A 17,552-nucleotide genomic window follows, 5' to 3' on the forward strand; every position below is an offset into this window, starting at 1 on the left:
CACGTGGTCGGGGTACCGTTCATCCTCGAAGCCAGGGGGTTGTTCTACGTACACCTCCTCCTTGATTGGCCCGTTGAGGAAAGCGCTCTTCACATCCATTTGGAACAACCTGAAAGAATGGTGAGCGGCATATGCTAGCAAAATACGAATGGACTCTAGCCTAGCCACAGGAGAAAAAGTCTCCTCAAAGTCCAAACCTGCGACTTGGGCATAACCTTTTGCCACAAGTCGAGCCTTGTTTCTCGTCACCACTCCGTGCTCGTCTTGTTTGTTGCGGAACACCCACTTGGTTCCCACAACATTTTGCTTAGGACGAGGCACCAGCGTCCAAACTTCATTTCTCTTGAAGTTGTTGAGCTCCTCTTGCATGGCCAACACCTAGTCCAGATCTAGCAAGGCCTCTTCTACCCTGAAAGGCTCAATAGAAGAGACAAAGGAGTAATGCTCACAAAAATTAACTAATCGAGAACGAGTAGTTACTCCCTTGCTAATATCACCCAGTATTTGGTCAATGGGATGATCCCTTTGGATCGTCGCTCGAACTTGGGTTGGAGGTGCCGGTTGCGCTTCTTCCTCCATCACATGATCATCTTGTGCTCCCCCTTGATCACACGCCTCCTGTTGATGAACCTGTTCATCGTCTTGAGTTGGGGGATGCACCATAGTTGAGGAAGAAGGTTGATCTTGCTCCTTTTGTTCCTGTGGTCGTACTTCACCAATCGCCATGGTTCGTATAGCGGCCGTCGGAACATCTTCTTCATCTACATCACCAAGATCAACAACTTGCTCTCTTGGAGAGCCATTAGTCTCATCAAATACAACGTCGCTAGAGACTTCAACCAAACCCGATGATTTGTTGAAGACCCTATACGCCTTTGTATTTGAATCATAACCTAACAAAAACCCTTCTACAGCTTTGGGAGCAAACTTAGAATTTTTACCCTTCTTCACTAGAATGTAGCATTTGCTCCCAAATACACGAAAGTAAGATACATTGGGTTTGTTACCGGTTAGAAGCTCATACGACGTCTTCTTGAGGAGGCGGTGAAGGTAGACCCTGTTGATGGCGTGGCAAGCCGTGTTTACAGCTTCCGACCAAAAACACTCGGGGGTCTTGAATTCTCCAAGCATCGTCCTCGCCATATCGATTAGCGTCCTGTTCTTCCTCTCTACCACACCATTTTGCTGTGGTGTGTAGGGAGCGGAGAACTCGTGCTTGATCCCTTCCTCCTCAAGGTACTCCTCCACTTGAAGGTTCTTGAACTCGGACCCGTTGTCGCTCCTTATCTTCTTCACCTTGAGCTCAAACTCGTTTTGAGCTCTCCTTAGGAAGCGTTTGAGGGTCCCTTGGGTTTCAGACTTATCCTGCAAAAAGAATACCCAAGTGAAGCGAGAAAAATCATCCACAATAACTAAACCATACTTACTTCCCCCTATGCTTAGATAGGCGACAGGTCCGAAGAGGTCCATATGTAGCAGCTCCAGGGGCCTTGATGTGGTCATCACATTTTTGCTGTGATGTGCTCCTCCCACCTGTTTGCCTGCTTGACATGCTACACAAGGTCTATCTTTTTCGAATTGCACGTTAGTTAAACCTATCACGTGTTCTCCCTTTAGAAGCTTGTGAAGGTTCTTCATCCCCACATGTGCTAAGCGGCGATGCCACAGCCAGCCCATGCTAGTCTTAGCGATTAAGCATGCATCTAGACCGGCCTCCTCTTTTGCAAAATCAACTAAATAAAGTTTGCCGTCTAGTACACCCTTAAAAGCTAGTGAACCATCACATCTTCTAAAGACAGACACATCTACATTTGTAAATAGACAATTATATCCCATATTACATAATTGACTGACAGATAGTAAATTATATCCAAGACTCTCCACTAAAAACACATTAGATATAGAATGCTCATTTGATATTGCAATCTTGCCTAAACCTTTCACCTTGCCTTGGTTCCCATCACCGAATATGATTGAATCTTGGGAATCCTTATTCTTGACGTAGGAGGTGAACATCTTCTTCTCCCCCGTCATATGGTTTGTGCATCCGCTGTCGATAATCCAGCTTGAACCCCCGGATGCATAAACCTGCAAGGCAAATTTAGGCTTGGGTTTTAGGTACCCAACTCTTGTTGGGTCCTACAAGGTTAGTCACAATTTCCTTAGGGACCCAAATGCAAGTTTTATCACCCTTGCATTTTGCCCCTAATTTTCTAGCAATTATCTTCCTATCCTTTCTACAAATAGCAAAGGAAGCATTTAAGGCATGATAATTTGTAGAGGGTCCATTCATAACTTTCCTAGGAGCATGAACAAAATTCTTTCTAGGCACATGATGAATATTTTTCCTAGGCATATCTCTACAATGCATATAGGAAGAACTTGAAGCATACATAACATAGGAATCATAGGTATGTGAATCAAAAGCATTACAACTCCTATGAGACTGTCTTCTATCATTGTACATAAAAGCATGGTTCCTTTTATTACTACTTGCCATAGGGGCCTTCCCTTTCTCCTTGGCGGAGATGGGAGCCTTATGGCTTGTTAAGTCCTTGGCTTCCCTCTTGAAGCCAAGTCCATCCTTAATTGAGGGGTGTCTACCAATCGTGTAGGCATCCCTTGCAAATTTTAGCTTATCGAAATCACTTTTGCTAGTCTTAAGTTGGGCATTAAGACTAGCTACTTCATCATTTAATCTCGAAATTGAAACTAGGTGTCCATTACAGGCATCAATACCCAAATCCTTACACCTAGTGCAAATCATAACATGTTCTACACAAGAATTAGATTTATTTGCTACTTCTAATTTAGCATTTAAATCATTGTTAACACTTTGTAAAGTAGAAATGGTTTCATGACACGTAGATAGTTCACAAGAAAGCATTTCATTTCTTTTAACTTCTAAAGCATAGGATTTTTGTGCCTCTAGAAATTTGTCATGTTCATCATACAACAAATCCTCTTGCTTTTCTAAAAGCCTATCCTTTTCATTCAAGGCATCAATCAATTCATTGATTTTATAAATTTTATTTCTATCCAATCCCTTGAACAAGCTAGAGTAATCTATTTCCTCATCACTAGATTCGTCTTCACTTGAAGAAGCATAAGTAGAGTCTCGAGTACATACCTTCTTCTCCCTAGCCATAAGGCATGTGTGACGCTCGTTGGGGAAGAGGGATGACTTGTTGAAGGCGGTGGCAGCGAGTCCTTCATTGTCGGAGTCGGACGAGGAGCAGTCCGAATCCCACTCCTTGCCAAGATGAGCCTCGCCCTTTGCCTTCTTATAATTCTTCTTCTTCTCCCTCTTGTTCCCTTGGTCCTGATCACTATCATTGTCGGGACAGTTAGCAATAAAATGACCAAGCTTACCGCATTTGAAGCATGAGCGCTTCCCCTTGGCTTTGGTCTTGCTTGGCTGTCCCTTGCGACCCTTAAGCGCCGTCTTGAATCTCTTGATGATGAGGGCCATCTCTTCATCATTAAGTCCAGCTGCCTCGATTTGTGCCACCTTGCTAGGTAGCGCCTCCTTGCTCCTTGTTGCCTTGAGAGCAAGGGGTTGCGGCTCGTTGATCGGACCATTCAAAGCGTCGTCCACGTACCTCGCCTCCTTGATCATCATTCGCCCGCTCACGAATTTTCCAAGGACTTCTTCGGGCGACATTTTGGTGTACCTGGGATTCTCACGAATATTATTCACCAAATGAGGATCAAGAACGGTAAAAGACCTTAGCATCAGTCGGACGACGTCGTGGTCCGTCCATCGCGTGCTTCCGTAGCTCCTTATTTTGTTGATAAGGGTCTTGAGTCGGTTATATGTTTGAGTTGGCTCCTCGCCCCTTATCATCGCGAACCGTCCAAGCTCTCCCTCCACCAACTCCATTTTGGTGAGCAAGGTGACGTCGTTCCCCTCATGAGAAATCTTGAGGGTGTCCCAGATCTGCTTGGCGTTATCCAAGCCGCTCACTTTGTGATATTCATCCCTGCACAATGAAGCTAGAAAAACAGTAGTAGCTTGTGCATTCTTATGAATTTGCTCATTAATGAACATGGGACTATCCGAACTATCAAAGTGCATTCCACTCTCTACAATCTCCCATATACTAGGATGGAGAGAGAATAGGTGACTACGCATTTTGTGGCTCCAAAATCCGTAGTCTTCTCCATCAAAGTGTGGAGGCTTGCCGAGTGGAATGGAGAGCAAATGTGAATTTGAACTTTGCGGAATACGAGAGTAGTCAAAAGAAAAATTTGAATTAACCGGTTTCCTTCTCTCGTGGTCGTTGTGGTCATCGTCCTTTTGGGAAGAAGTAGACTCATCGCTGTCGTCGAAGTAGACGATCTCCTTGATGCGCCTCGTCTTCTTCTTCTTCCCTTCCTTCCGTCTATGGCCCGAGCCGGAGTCGGTAGGCTTGTCGTCCTTTGGCTCGTTGACGAATGATTCCTTCTCTTTGTCGTTGATCACGATTCCCTTCCCCTTAGGATCCATCTCTTCGGGCGGTTAGTCCCTTTATGAAGAGAACGGCTCCGATACCAATTGAGAGCACCTAGAGGGAGGGTGAATAGGTGATCCTGTGAAACTTAAAACTTAAGCCACAAAACTTGGTTAATTGTTAGCATAATAATTGCCAAGTGGCTAGAGAGGAATCTCAACAAAACACAATAACCAACAAGATCAAACACAGAGATGGCACGGTGGTTATCCCGTGGTTCGGCCAAGACCAACGCTTGCCTACTCCACGTTGTAGCGTCCCAACGGACGAGGGTTGCAATCAACCCCTCTCAAGTGGTCCAAAGACCCACTTGAATACCACAGTGTTTTGCTTACTTTTTCTCAATCCCGTTTGCAAGGAATCTCCACAACTTGGAGCCTCTCGCCCTTACACTTGAAATTCACAAGAAGCACGGAGCAAGGGAGGGATTAGCAACGCACTCAAGACAGAAATCACAACAACACCACGCACACAAGTCGCAACGAGAGCTCACAACACAACTCAATGAGTTCACCACTCAACTAGAGCTCTAATCGCTATCGCAAAGAATCAAAGGCGCGGAGTTGATGTCTTGGTGCTTAGGAATGCTTAGGAGATGCTTGTTGTACTCCTCCATGCGCCTAGGGGTCCCTTTTATAGCCCCAAGGCAGCTAGGAGCCGTTGAGAGCAATCTAGGAAGGCTGATCTTGCCTTCTGTCGACTGGCGCACCGGACAGTCCGGTGCACACCGGACAGTGTCCGGTGCCCGATTTCTTTCCTTAAATGACGAAGCCGACCGTTGCGGATTCGGGAGCCGTTGGCACACCGGACATGTCCGGTGCACACCGGACAGTCCGGTGCCCCCTTCTAGCCGTTGGCTTGGCCACGTGTCCCGCGCAGATCGCGCGGCCGACCGTTGGCCCGACCGACCGTTGGCTCACCGGACAGTCCGGTGCACACCAGACAGTCCGGTGAATTATAGCCGTACGTCGCCGGTGAATTCCCGAGAGCGGCCACTTCGCTCGAACCAGCCTGGCGCACCGGACACTGTCCGGTGCACCACCGGACAGTCCGGTGCTCCCAGACTGAGCAGATTCTTGGCTGCCCGAGCCAAGACATTTCCAATTGGATTTTTCCTGTTTCCAGCACTTAGACACAATACATTAGTCCACAAAACAAAGTACTAAGTCTGAGAAACATACCTTTATTCTTGATTTGTACTTTGTCCATCATTTTATACTTAGGCACTTGTGTTGGACACTAAACCACCAAAATACTTAGAAATGGCCCAAGAGCACATTTCCCTTTCAGAGCCCTATCCTCATTTCCACTTAATCTCCAACCATTTATTTCCTAATATTATAATTTATTTCCTAAATAGCATTATTTAAGGCATGACTATTGGAGTAAACATTTCTTTTGAGACCCTAAACATTCTAAATATGGTCCTATTTCAAATTTTAGGACTCTATTTTAGGGTTTGTTGTTGGAGATGCTCTAAACTATCCATCAAAAAAAATTTAAGATTTTTTATTTGATTGTCTCCGCTCTCTGTATAATATATTTTTTGATTTGGCTAACTGATGTTATTGTTTACTCCATGCAAATATATCTTGGTACAACACAGCTAATGAAGTGAGTGATTAGAAGAGAGTTCACAACGATTGACTGAATGAACAGATATTATAAAATGACATAATTCCATCATATAGAGACAAAATAAGAGAAAGTTTGTGAGATCAAGTTTCTAAAATAAGTCCCATGAAGTCAAACTTATAAAAAAGATAGATCAAAATATGGAGTGATTGCTAAAGTCAGGCATCAATAAAAACTAGATGCACTCCATATAAATTATGCTACTTCGTAGCAATTACTAACGTTTAAAACCAACAAATAACCTTTCATTTTGCTGTTAGTGTGACAAATTATTGCTGCTCCATCCAATTCAGCAACCTCAAACATCATGTAGTCCATTGCGCCAATGTGGTCTCGGAAACGACCTAATGCTTGCAAGAGCCAAGAACGTCGTGTCGTGCTTGGGCTGTAGCCTCGGCCAATAGTGCTGGCCCAGCCCGACACGATTATTTTTTTTATTTTACAAAAAAACTTATATGCTTATATACAATTTATATTCAATATTAAAAACATCTTAGTGTGATGTTCTACTGGTTAGACAGTTTCACCCAGTGTCTCCCGCCCTTCTTCCATCAGGGTTTGGGTTCGAACCCCACCTCCTGCACCGTTTTTTAACATTTTACGCTGATTTAATTAAATGAATCGATGGACTAACGGACTGGCCCGACACAGTTAGCAGGCCGGCATGACGTGCATGTGCCATAGTTGTGGCCCGCGTTCATCTAGCCCGTGTCGGACGTCGTTACGCTGATTTAATTAAATGGATCGACTGGCTAACGGGCTAGCCCGACACAGTTAGCAGGCCGGCATGACGTGTCTGTGCCATAGTTGTGGCCCGCGTGCATCTAGCCCGTGTTGGGCGTCGTTTGGCATCTATAGACGTGCGGCGGATTAATTTGAAATAGTTGTGAGGGGTTATTTGTAAAAAATGACGCATGACGACCGTTGAAACTGGTGCTTTAAGTATAGTATAGAAATGAGTTCATTTGAAAATGTGACCAACTATAAAGTTGCATAACTTTTTGAGATTTACAAGTTTTATTTTAATAGTTTCTACATCCGAGACCGTTTACAAAAATTGAATTTTAAATTTGAAAACTTCACACAGAATTTTCAATGATAAGATGATTTCAAATCAAAAAGTTGTCAATTACAAAGTTTCATTACATTTCAAGACCTATAACTTTTATTTTGGTGGGTTTTTCTTTCAAGGTCGTTTTCAAAATTCAAATTTTAATTTTTTTAAATTCAGACATAGTTTTCGTTGACAATATGACTTCAAATGAAAAAGTTGTCAACTACCAACTTCTATAACTTCTCAAGATCTACAAAGTTTATTTTGGTTGTTTGGTCATTTATTCATCTCACATGATGGATCTAACAATATGCACAAATTTTATACATCTCTCTCTTAGTTTCATAAACTATGAGAGAGATATAGGTTTTATGAACAAATATATTTTTATTTTGTCATTTAAAGAAATGTTCAATATATAAATTGTACATCATGATGAGTTATACAAATTTGTAGTTGAAAACATTTCATTTGAATTAATTTACTGCTTTAAAATATGATTTTTAAATTGTCTTTGCCTAGTGTTGAAAAAAAATCACTCGGCAAAGAGTGTTGTATTTGTGACACTCGGCAAAGAGCTCTTTGCCGAGTGTCAAAAAAAACACTCGGTCTTTGCCGAGTGTCAAAAATAAAAAACTCAGCAAATAGCTTCTTCGCCGAGTGTTTTCTTTTACCGAAGGTTTTTTGCGTGGCACTTGGCAAAGAGCTTCTTTGTCGAGTGCCCGAAAAAAACACTCGGCAAAGAGCCAAATTCCGGTAGTGTCACTTTCCAATATATAGATAAATTTCTTCATGTTTTCATTTAAGTTTTGGTACACATATTTATATAGGACATTCATTCATTTTAGAACGAAATATTTATTTTTCTTGGTACATTTACTATTTTATATCAAATTTAATTTACTTGTATTTGTACAAATGCCACTTATTAAATATCACATGTTGTTGTTTACCTTTTGTTACATGATTTGATTGTTTAAAAATATTATTTATATAGTTTTGTTGACTTGGATATAGAGGATCACGAGAAATCTATTTTAATTTAAGTTTGTTTTGACTATCTATTGACTATATATAAACTTGTACTTAAATAAAAATCTACATATACATATGTTAAATTTTAGAGTATGTTGTTTGAGTTGAATTGAGTAAATATATGAATAAGAATTCGGATTCGACTATCCGTTTTATATTCGTATCTGAAGATATTCAAATTCGTATACAAATTTGGACTAAAATATGATAAACTGTGACATTCAAATTCGTATCCGTGCGTATTTGATCTGTTTCCACCCCTACCTCTTTTGCTTTCCCTTCTTGCCCCTGGTTCCATTTCCGGTTAGAAGTTTTCCTCTTCCTAATGCTCTCCGACCACCCGGATTTGCCCACCGCGATCCGAGACAAAGTCTCCCGCGTCACCAGAGATAGAGACGGCCAAATCACGGCGGCCGCCGCCACCTCAGAGAAGCTCAAGGACATGCACATGCTTTACGTGCACGACTGCACGCGGCGCGACATGAGTGCATGCGGGTTGTTCCCGCCGGTGCAATTCGAGTCAAAGTTCGCCATCGGCGACGACATGCTCCCGGGGTGGCACGTTCGTGTTCGTCGCCACACACACCCGGGTGACCTACCATGCGTACGCCATGGGCTGCATGGAATCCATGTGGGGCCCTAATTGCGCCGAGTTTGGGGCTTCGAGCTGAACTGCGGCTCCATGACGTCGTTTGTGCTGGAGATCCCAAGAAACAAGGAGGACATTTTAGACTGAGAAAAAGAAATGGTGTATGTGGAAGGCAATGTGATGATCTTTTCATCAGCCTTAGACTGAGCAGAATCATCAGCACCTTTTGGTTCTGCTGCTAGAATGTAGATAGAAGGGTTTATGACCTTTGCAGCAAGGGCCACACCCGCCACCTATAGTTCAGCCAAAAAATATTTATACAAGTTCAAAAAAGAAATTATATCGTTTACATCGCAAAGAAGTTCATGTAGTACATACCACTAATGAGAACAATTACTGTGTCAATTACAGGGACTAACTCCAAAAGTTCAAGAAATACTGTACCCTGACCACTATAAAATCATCACAAAATGCCATGCATTCAGAGCAAGTATCAGTATCAACTATCAAGTAACTCCATATCATTTTTGTAATCATTTCACTAGAAGAATCCATCAACACTGAAGTAAACATCTGACTGAAGTTCTTCGTATATGGACATCCGTGGTTCACTGATCTTCAATATTCCAGGGGGATATAGTACCCCAGAAAGTTGAACTGACTGCTAAACCTACATGCTCTGTCGTTCTTCAGTAAATTGCTAATGAAGCATTTTGGGTGTGTTGATTTCAAATCATAGTGATCATGAACCCAAAAAAATACAATCAGTTCCAAATGTTGGACTGTCGTCTCTTCCACTAGAAAATTGTTGCTTGGGATTTAGGAATTAGGATTAACTAGGAGATAAGAGTCAAGTTACACACAGTGCACGTTTGATTCGCTACCTAATTTGCCACAATTTGCCAAACTTTTTTGCCTAAGCTTAGTTCTTCAATTTGAAAGACTAACCTTAGGTAAATTATGACACAGTTAGCCACGGATCAAACAACCCCTAAATCCACTTAACATTACCAGAAGCCATGTGGGGCCCCGATTGGCTGGATCGTGGCTCCATGATGGCGTTTGTGCCTGAGAGTCCCTACGGGTACCCAATCTTCGAGAGCGGCGTGCACATCTTCTCAGCAGAGAGCTTGCCATCATGGAGATGAAGTCTGTCATCGTCTCCGTCGTGCAGAGCTTCGACATCGAAACGGTCGACCGTAGCTCCCATCGGCCAAAGTTCGCGCCAGGTCTTGCCACCACATTCGTCGGGGGCGCGCATGTCAGAGTGCGAAGGCAAGCTCGTGCCCGTGAATACTCCAGGTAATAACACATAGATCGTGGCTTCACGCGTTGGGCTACGCCATCGGCAACCACGAACGAGATAAAGAAGACAACAGGTGCAAATGGATCTGAGTCCAAGCTTGGAAATGGAGGCAGAGGCAAGAAGGGAAAGCAAAAGAGGCTAATGGCGACCAGCCAAGCCCATTGCCATTTCTTCAAAGAGCTCACCATTATAATGTCAAAAATGCAATTGCGTGGTTCGAGTTGCCAATTCTTTGAAGCCCACTGATGGCGAGTCCAAAATTGCAAAAATCTCGGCATGACAGGACAGGCTGACGTCTAACGGGCCTATTTCGCCTATTTCTGACCAGCTAAGCATTTCTCATTAGACTTCATCTCTTTACTTTACGAGGCGGATGCATGCAGTGGCGATGGCGGAACCCTCCTCCATACATGTACGGATGACTGAGGTCGCTGGTAGCAGATTAGGCTTCATTATTTTAGTTAATTAATGTCCATAGTCTTTTTACAGTTTGGTAAAAAAATCACTATTCGCCTGATTGGTTCACAGTGCCCACACAGCCAATTCGCTTGCAGTCCAGTCGGTCGGATACAAAGATTTCCGGCGTACAAGCTCATGCAGACATATAACATTAAAATAACTTATTTTACATCTATGCATACAACCCACTCCTCCCACATATAGGTAAACAAACATATGCTTAGATAAAGTCAACGCACACAATAGTCTAGGATAAGACTATATGGCCAACCAATCAGACAATATATAAACACAAACATTATGAATGGTTGCCCTACTCATGACAAAACATCTCCTCAACTCCTCTTATCAATCTATGGCGGCATGGTGCTGCCATCAGCCTGATGGTGCTTCGGCGGACGACAATTCAGCAGTTCAGCGATTACATTACATTGATCTCAAATTTTGAGAGCTTCACCATAGGTAGATTTGAATCCTGGATCCACCATTGCTTTACCTTCTATGAACCTATGCCCATACTCATATGAAGATGGTTAGTCCAATGTGGTGTGTTGAACACTTAATCAACAAAACAGGTAGAAATGGCCCTATGGCACATTTTCCTCTCAGTTATCACCAAATCGCGAAGAAGGAATCTGACCAACCAGCCACCTCCTTCATCACCCTTTTTGGTTCGTGTTGTTATGTGACCATGCTGTTCGGCTTAAAGAACGTTAGGGCCACATATCGGTGATGCATGATTAAATGCTTTAGCAACCTGATTGGGGGGATCGTGGAAGCGTATGTCGATGACACCGTGGTCAAGACTAGGTGGTCCAAGGGCCTTGTGTCTGACCTTGGGTTGGCATTCAATAGGCTAAAAGCTAACAGCACCAAGCTGAACCCCTAGAATTGTGTTTTTGGCGTTCCAGAGGCATGATGTTGGGTTTCTTAGTTTCCAAACACGAGATCAAGGCAAACCCTGAAAAAAATCACTGCCATTATGAACACGGGGCTAATAAGTGACCTCAAGGGGGTGCAAACGGGTCACGGGGTGCCTAGCCTCCCTCGGTCGCTTTATTTCGCGTCTCAGAGAGCGTGAACTTCTACTCTCGGAGAGCGTTTCAAGTGGATGGCGGAAGCGCATGAGGCTCTTGACAGCCTTAAAAACCTCCTAACCAGGGCCCCCGTTCTGGTCCCTCCAAAAGACAAAGAGTCGCTCTTGCTCTACATAGCGGCGACCACCTAGGTGGTTAGTTTGGTGCAATGGTGCTCGTGATCGAAAGGTAGGAGGAGGGGTGCATATGTCCGCTCCAACATCGCATCTACTTCATAAGTGAGGCCCTAACAGGCGCGAAGACTCGCCACCGCTAGGTACAGAAGCTTCTGTACGTTGTACTCATTACTAAGCGAAATCTCAAAAATTATTTCGAGGTGGTTAGTTCGGTGGTCGTGGTCGAAAGGTAGGAGGGGTGCATACGTCCTCTCTAGCGTCCCGTATACTTCATAAGTGAGGTCCTAACAAGCGCAAAGACTCGCTACCCCTAGGCCTCAAGTACAGAAGCTCGTGTATGCCATCCTCATTACTAAGTGAAAGCTCAAATTTTATTTCAAATGGCACCCCATCACCGTTGTAACAACGTTCCCCCTCGGGGAGGCAATCCATAATATAGAGATCGTCGGGAGGATTGCCAAGTGGGCCCTTGAGTTCATGGGATACGGGATATCCTACATTCCGCGAACAACAAGTAAATCACAAGTCCTCGCTTACTTTGTCACAGAATGGACCCAAACCAAAGTGGATCCCACACCGACGGAGGGGAAGTATTGGGTCATGTACTTCGATGGTTCACCGGTGAAAGAGGGGGCTAACGAACACCTCATCTTCATTTCACCTTTGGGAGAGCAGCTGCGATACACTATTCAACTTCATTTCCAAGCCTCCAACAAAATGACAGAATATGAGACCCTCGTAAATGGCCTACTTATTGCTATTGAGCTGGGCATCCAATGCCTCGACATCTGGGGCGACTCCTAGCTTGTCGTGGGGCAAGTAATGAAGGATTCGAAATATCGTGATCCCAGGATGGCAGCATACTACAGGGAGGTACGACGTGTTGATGACATTGTCGAGGACCATAATTAGGGGTACCCCCAAGACTCCTAAACTCGGCTGGTAACCACCATCAGCACAAAGCTGCAAAGGCCTGATGGGCGCAATACAGGTCAAAGCTCCACACACTCAAGGGACACAATCTCGCCTCGCCCGAGCCCAGCCTCGGGCAGGAACAGTAGACCCAGGCAGATTCACGCCTCGCCCGAGGGCCTCCTCAAGCAACGGGCGCACCTTCGACTCGCCCGAGGCCCAGCTCGGTCAGGCTTCGCGGAGAAGCAACCTTGGCCTGATCACCTCGCCAGCCGAATGGATTGCAGGAGCATTCAATGCAAGGATCGCCTGACACCTTATCCTGACGCGCGCTCCTCAGTCGACAAGGCCGAAGTGACCGCAGTCACTTCGCCCCTCCACTGACTGACCTAACAGGAAAACAACGCTGCCTGCGCTGCTCCGACTGCTGTGCCACCCACCAGGGTGAGGCTGACAGCAGCCAAGTCCAGCCTCGGGCGCCATAGGAAGCTCCGCCTCGCCCGACCCTAGGGCTCGGCCCCTGCCTCGACCTCGGAAGACGGTCTCCGCCTCGCCCGACCCCAGGGCTCGGACTCAACCTCGACCTTGGACGACGATCTCCGCCTCGCCCGACCCTAGGGCTCAGACTCAACCTCGACGTCGGACGGCAATCTCCGCCTCGCTTGACCCCAGGGCTCGGACTCAGCCCCGACCTCGGAGGAGTCTCTGCCTCGCCCGACCTTGGGCTCGGACCGACCACGACGCAGGGGGGTACATCATTACCCTACCCCTAGCTAGCTCAGGCTACGGGGAACAAGACTGGCATCCCATCTGGCTCGCCCCGGTGAAACAAGTAATGATGGCACCCCGCATGCTCCTATGACGACGGCGGTTGTCATGCCCCTACGGAAGTAAGGGGACGTCAGCAAGGTCCCGTCAGCCCCAACAGCTGTGCTTCTATAGGGCTCAAGCGCTCCTCCGACGGCCACGACATCACATGAACAGGGCACCAACACCTCTCCAACAGCCACGTCGGCATGTACATAAGGCTCTGGCTCCTCTCTGCTAGACACGTTAGCACATTGCTACACCCCCCATTGTACACCTGGGCCCTCTCCTTACATCTATAAAAGGAAGGTCCAGGGCCCTCGTACGAGAGGGTGGCCACGCGGGAGGACGGGCTAACGAACAGACTCTCTCTCTCTCTCCCTCGCGAACGCTTGTAACCCCCTACTGCAAGCGCATCTGCCCTGGGCGCAGGACAACACGAGCCGCGGTTCCCCTTGTTGTTCCCCCTTGTGTTCCGTCTCGCGCCAACCCATCTGGGCTGGGACACGTAGCGACAATTTACTCGTCGGTCCAGGGACCCCCCGGGGTCGAAACGCCGACAGTTGGCGGGCCAGGTAGGGGCCTGCTGCGTGTTGACGAACAGCTTCCCGTCAAGCTTCAGATGGGTAGTCTCCAGCAACCTCTCCAGCCCGGGATGATGCTCCGTTTCGGGAGTCTCGAGTTCATGTCCCTCGACGGCAGCTACGACATGGTACTCCTTCCTCCGCCGCGCGACAACGACAATGGCGGCCGTCAGCCCGCCCGCCCGCCGGCGGAATCGACGATGTCTTTCCCGCGTGACGGAAGAGCAGCATCCGGGTCTGTCCCATCACCTTCCCCGCCGACGGAGGAGGAGGCGGGGCAACCATGGCTAAGCAGGAGGCGGCACCTCGTCGGTTGTCGAGCGAGTCGACGACACCGGCTCCCCAGCGGGGGACACGTCGGGCGTTGACCTCGCGTCTGAGACGAAGACGGGCGTCGTTTCCCCGCGACACACCAACCCCAAGCAGACGGATGACGCCAGCACGCTCGCGAAGGACTTGCTGGCGTTAGCCTCGTACCTGAGATAACGGTGCAGTCCGTCCCCGACGCGACTTCGTCACCATCCGTCGATCAAGAGGTACCGTCCGTTTTCCATCCTGTGCCTTTTAGATTCAGCTTCGACCCACCAAGCGACCCCGCTTCGGAGGACGCTTTCATAAAGGCATACCCAAACCTTCTGGGGTACCATATGTGGTCAACCTGGGACCGACTGATGGCCGTCTCGACCTATTGGCCCCCGGGTTCCGAGGAAGATGACGAGCCCAACTCTGGTTGGGATTTCTTCGGGCTCGGTAACCCCAGTGCCATGCGAGACTTCATGGCCGCATGTGACTCCTGCCTCTCTGATTGCTCCGATGGTAGCCACAGCCTTGACGACGAGGACTGTGGCCCAAGTCGCGAATGTTTCCACGTTGATCTAGGGGGTCTCGACGAAGGCAACCACCTTGGTATGCCAGAGGACGACGATCCCCCTAGGCCTGCGCCTCGCGTTTACATCCTTCGGGAGCTAGCTGTGGTCCCAGTCCCTGCGGGGGGTCAGGACACACAGCTCGAGCAAATCCGCGAGATGCAGGCCAGGCTCGACGAGGAAGCAGTACAACTTGTGCAGCTCCGGTAGAACATCGGGCAGGAGTGGGCAGGCCGAGCACCAGCTAGAGAAGCGCGTCATCTAGCCCAGGACGTCTAGCACCGCATCGCCGATGATGCCATGGCAAGGCTGCCCCAGGCTTCCAGTGGGGTCGGCCAGAACCTGGCTGCAGCGGCAATACTACTCCGAGCGATGCCGGAACCATCCACAACCGAGGGGCGGCGTATCCAAGGAGAGCTCAAAAATCTCCTGGAGGATGCCGCGGTCCGACGGGCCGAAAGCTCTGCCTCCCGGAGGCAGGGGTACCCCCCGGAGCATCACGCCGCGACTTCCCGATTCATGCGGGAAGCCTCGGTCCACATCGGGCGCACGCGGGACACAACGCCTGCAGCCCCGGGTCGCCTCGGCAACGAGCACCACCACCGCAACCGTCGAGCCCACCTCGACGAGAAGGTGCACTGAGGCTACCACCCCAGGCATGGGGGACGCTACGACAGCGGGGAGGATCAGAGCCTTTCGCCCGAACCACCCGGTCCGCAAGCTTTCAGCCGGGCCATACGACGAGCGCCGTTCCCGACCCGGTTCCGAACCCCGACTACCATCACCAAGTACTCGAGGGAGACAAGGCCGGAACTGTGGCTCACGGACTACCGGCTGGCCTGCCAGCTGGGTGGAACGGACGATGACAACCTCATCATCCGCAACCTCCCCCTGTTCCTCTCCGACGCCGTCCGAGCCTGGCTGGAGCATCTGCCTCCTGCGCAGATCTCCAACTGGGACGACCTGGTCAAAGCCTTCACCGGCAACTTCTAGGGCACATACGTGCGCCCTGGGAACTCCTGGGATCTCCGAAGCTGCTGCCAGCAGCCGGGAGAATCCCTGCGGGACTACATCTAGCGATTTTCGAAACAACGCACCGAGCTGCCCAACATCACCGACTCAGATGTCATCGGCGCGTTCCTCGCCGGCACCACTTGCTGCGACCTGGTGAGCAAGCTGGGTCGCAAGACTTCCACCAGGGCAAGCGAGCTGATGGACATCGCCACCAAGTTCGCCTCTGGTCAGGAGGCGGTCGAGGCCATCTTCCGGAAGGACAAGCAGTCTCAGGGGCGCCAGCCGGAAGACGTCCCCGAGGCGTCCGCTCAGCGCGGCACCAAGAAGAAGGGCAAGAAGAAGTCGCAAGCGAAACGCGACGCCGCCGACGCAGACCTTGTCATCGTCGCCGAGCACAGGAACCCTCGGAAGCCTCCCGGAGGCGCCAACCTATTCGACAAGATGCTCAAGGAGTCGTGCCCCTATCATCAGGGTCCCGTCAAGCACACCCTTGAGGAGTGCGTCATGCTTCGGCGCTACTTCCACAAGGTCGAGCCCCCGGCGGAAGGTGGCAAAGGCCACGACAACGACAAGAAGGAGGGCCACAAAGCAGAGGAGTTCCCCGAGGTCCATGACTGGTTCATGATCTACGGTGGGCAAGTGGTGAACGCCTCGACTCGGCACCACAAGCAAGAGCGCCGGGAGGTCTGCTCGGTGAAGGTGGCGGCGCCAGTCTACCTAGACTGGTCCGACAAGCCCATCACCTTCGACCAAGGCGATCACCCCGACCGCGTGCCGAGCCCTGTGAAGTACCCGCTCGTTGTCGATCCCGTCATCGGCAACGTCAGGCTTACCAAGGTCCTCATCGACGGAGGCAGCAGCCTCAACATCATCTACGCCGAGACCCTCGGGCTCTTGCAGATCGATCTGTCCGCAATCCGGGCCGGTGCGGCGCCCTTTCACGGGATCATCCCCGGGAAGCGCGTCCAACCCCTCGGGCAACTCGATCTGCCCGTCTGCTTCGGGACTCCCTCCAACTTCCGAAAGGAAACCCTCACGTTCGAGGTGGTCGGGTTCCGAGGAACCTGCCATGCAGTGCTAGGGAGACCATGCTACGCCAAGTTCATGGCCGTCCCCAACTACACCAACCCTCCGTCAAGACCGACGACACGCCCGAGCCCGAGAAGGCCTCGGCTCTGCCCAAGGCGCCCTCGGCTCTGCCCGAGGCGCCCTCGGCTCAGCCCAAGGCACCCTCGGCCGCCGAGGGTGAGGCACTGCGCGTCGAGGAAGAGCGGAATGGGGTCCCGCCTAATCGAAACTGGCAGACCCCGTACCTGCGATATCTCCACCGAGGAGAGCTACCCCTCGATAGAGCCGAGGCTCGGCGACTGGCGCGGCGCGCCAAGTCGTTCGTCTTGCTGGGTGACGAGAAGGAGCTCTACCACCGTAGCCCCTCAGGCATCCTCCAGCGATGCATATCCATCGCCGAAGGTCAGGGGCTACTGCAAGAAATACACTCGGGGGCTTGCGGTCATCACGCAACACCTTGAGCCCTCGTTGGGAACGCCTTCCGACAAGGTTTCTACTGGCCAACCGTGATGGCCGA

At 49.0% G+C, this 17,552-nt stretch overlaps 1 pseudogene; it reads left to right on the forward strand.

The window, feature by feature from the left end:
• The first annotated feature begins 8,421 nt into the window (after window positions 1–8,421).
• Window positions 8,422–11,460, forward strand: LOC103652551 (cytochrome P450-like; annotated as a pseudogene).
• Window positions 11,461–17,552: the final 6,092 nt, after the last annotated feature.

Source organism: Zea mays, chromosome 3 (assembly GCF_902167145.1).
Source record: "Zea mays cultivar B73 chromosome 3, Zm-B73-REFERENCE-NAM-5.0, whole genome shotgun sequence".
Classification (NCBI taxonomy): Eukaryota; Viridiplantae; Streptophyta; class Magnoliopsida; order Poales; family Poaceae; genus Zea; species Zea mays.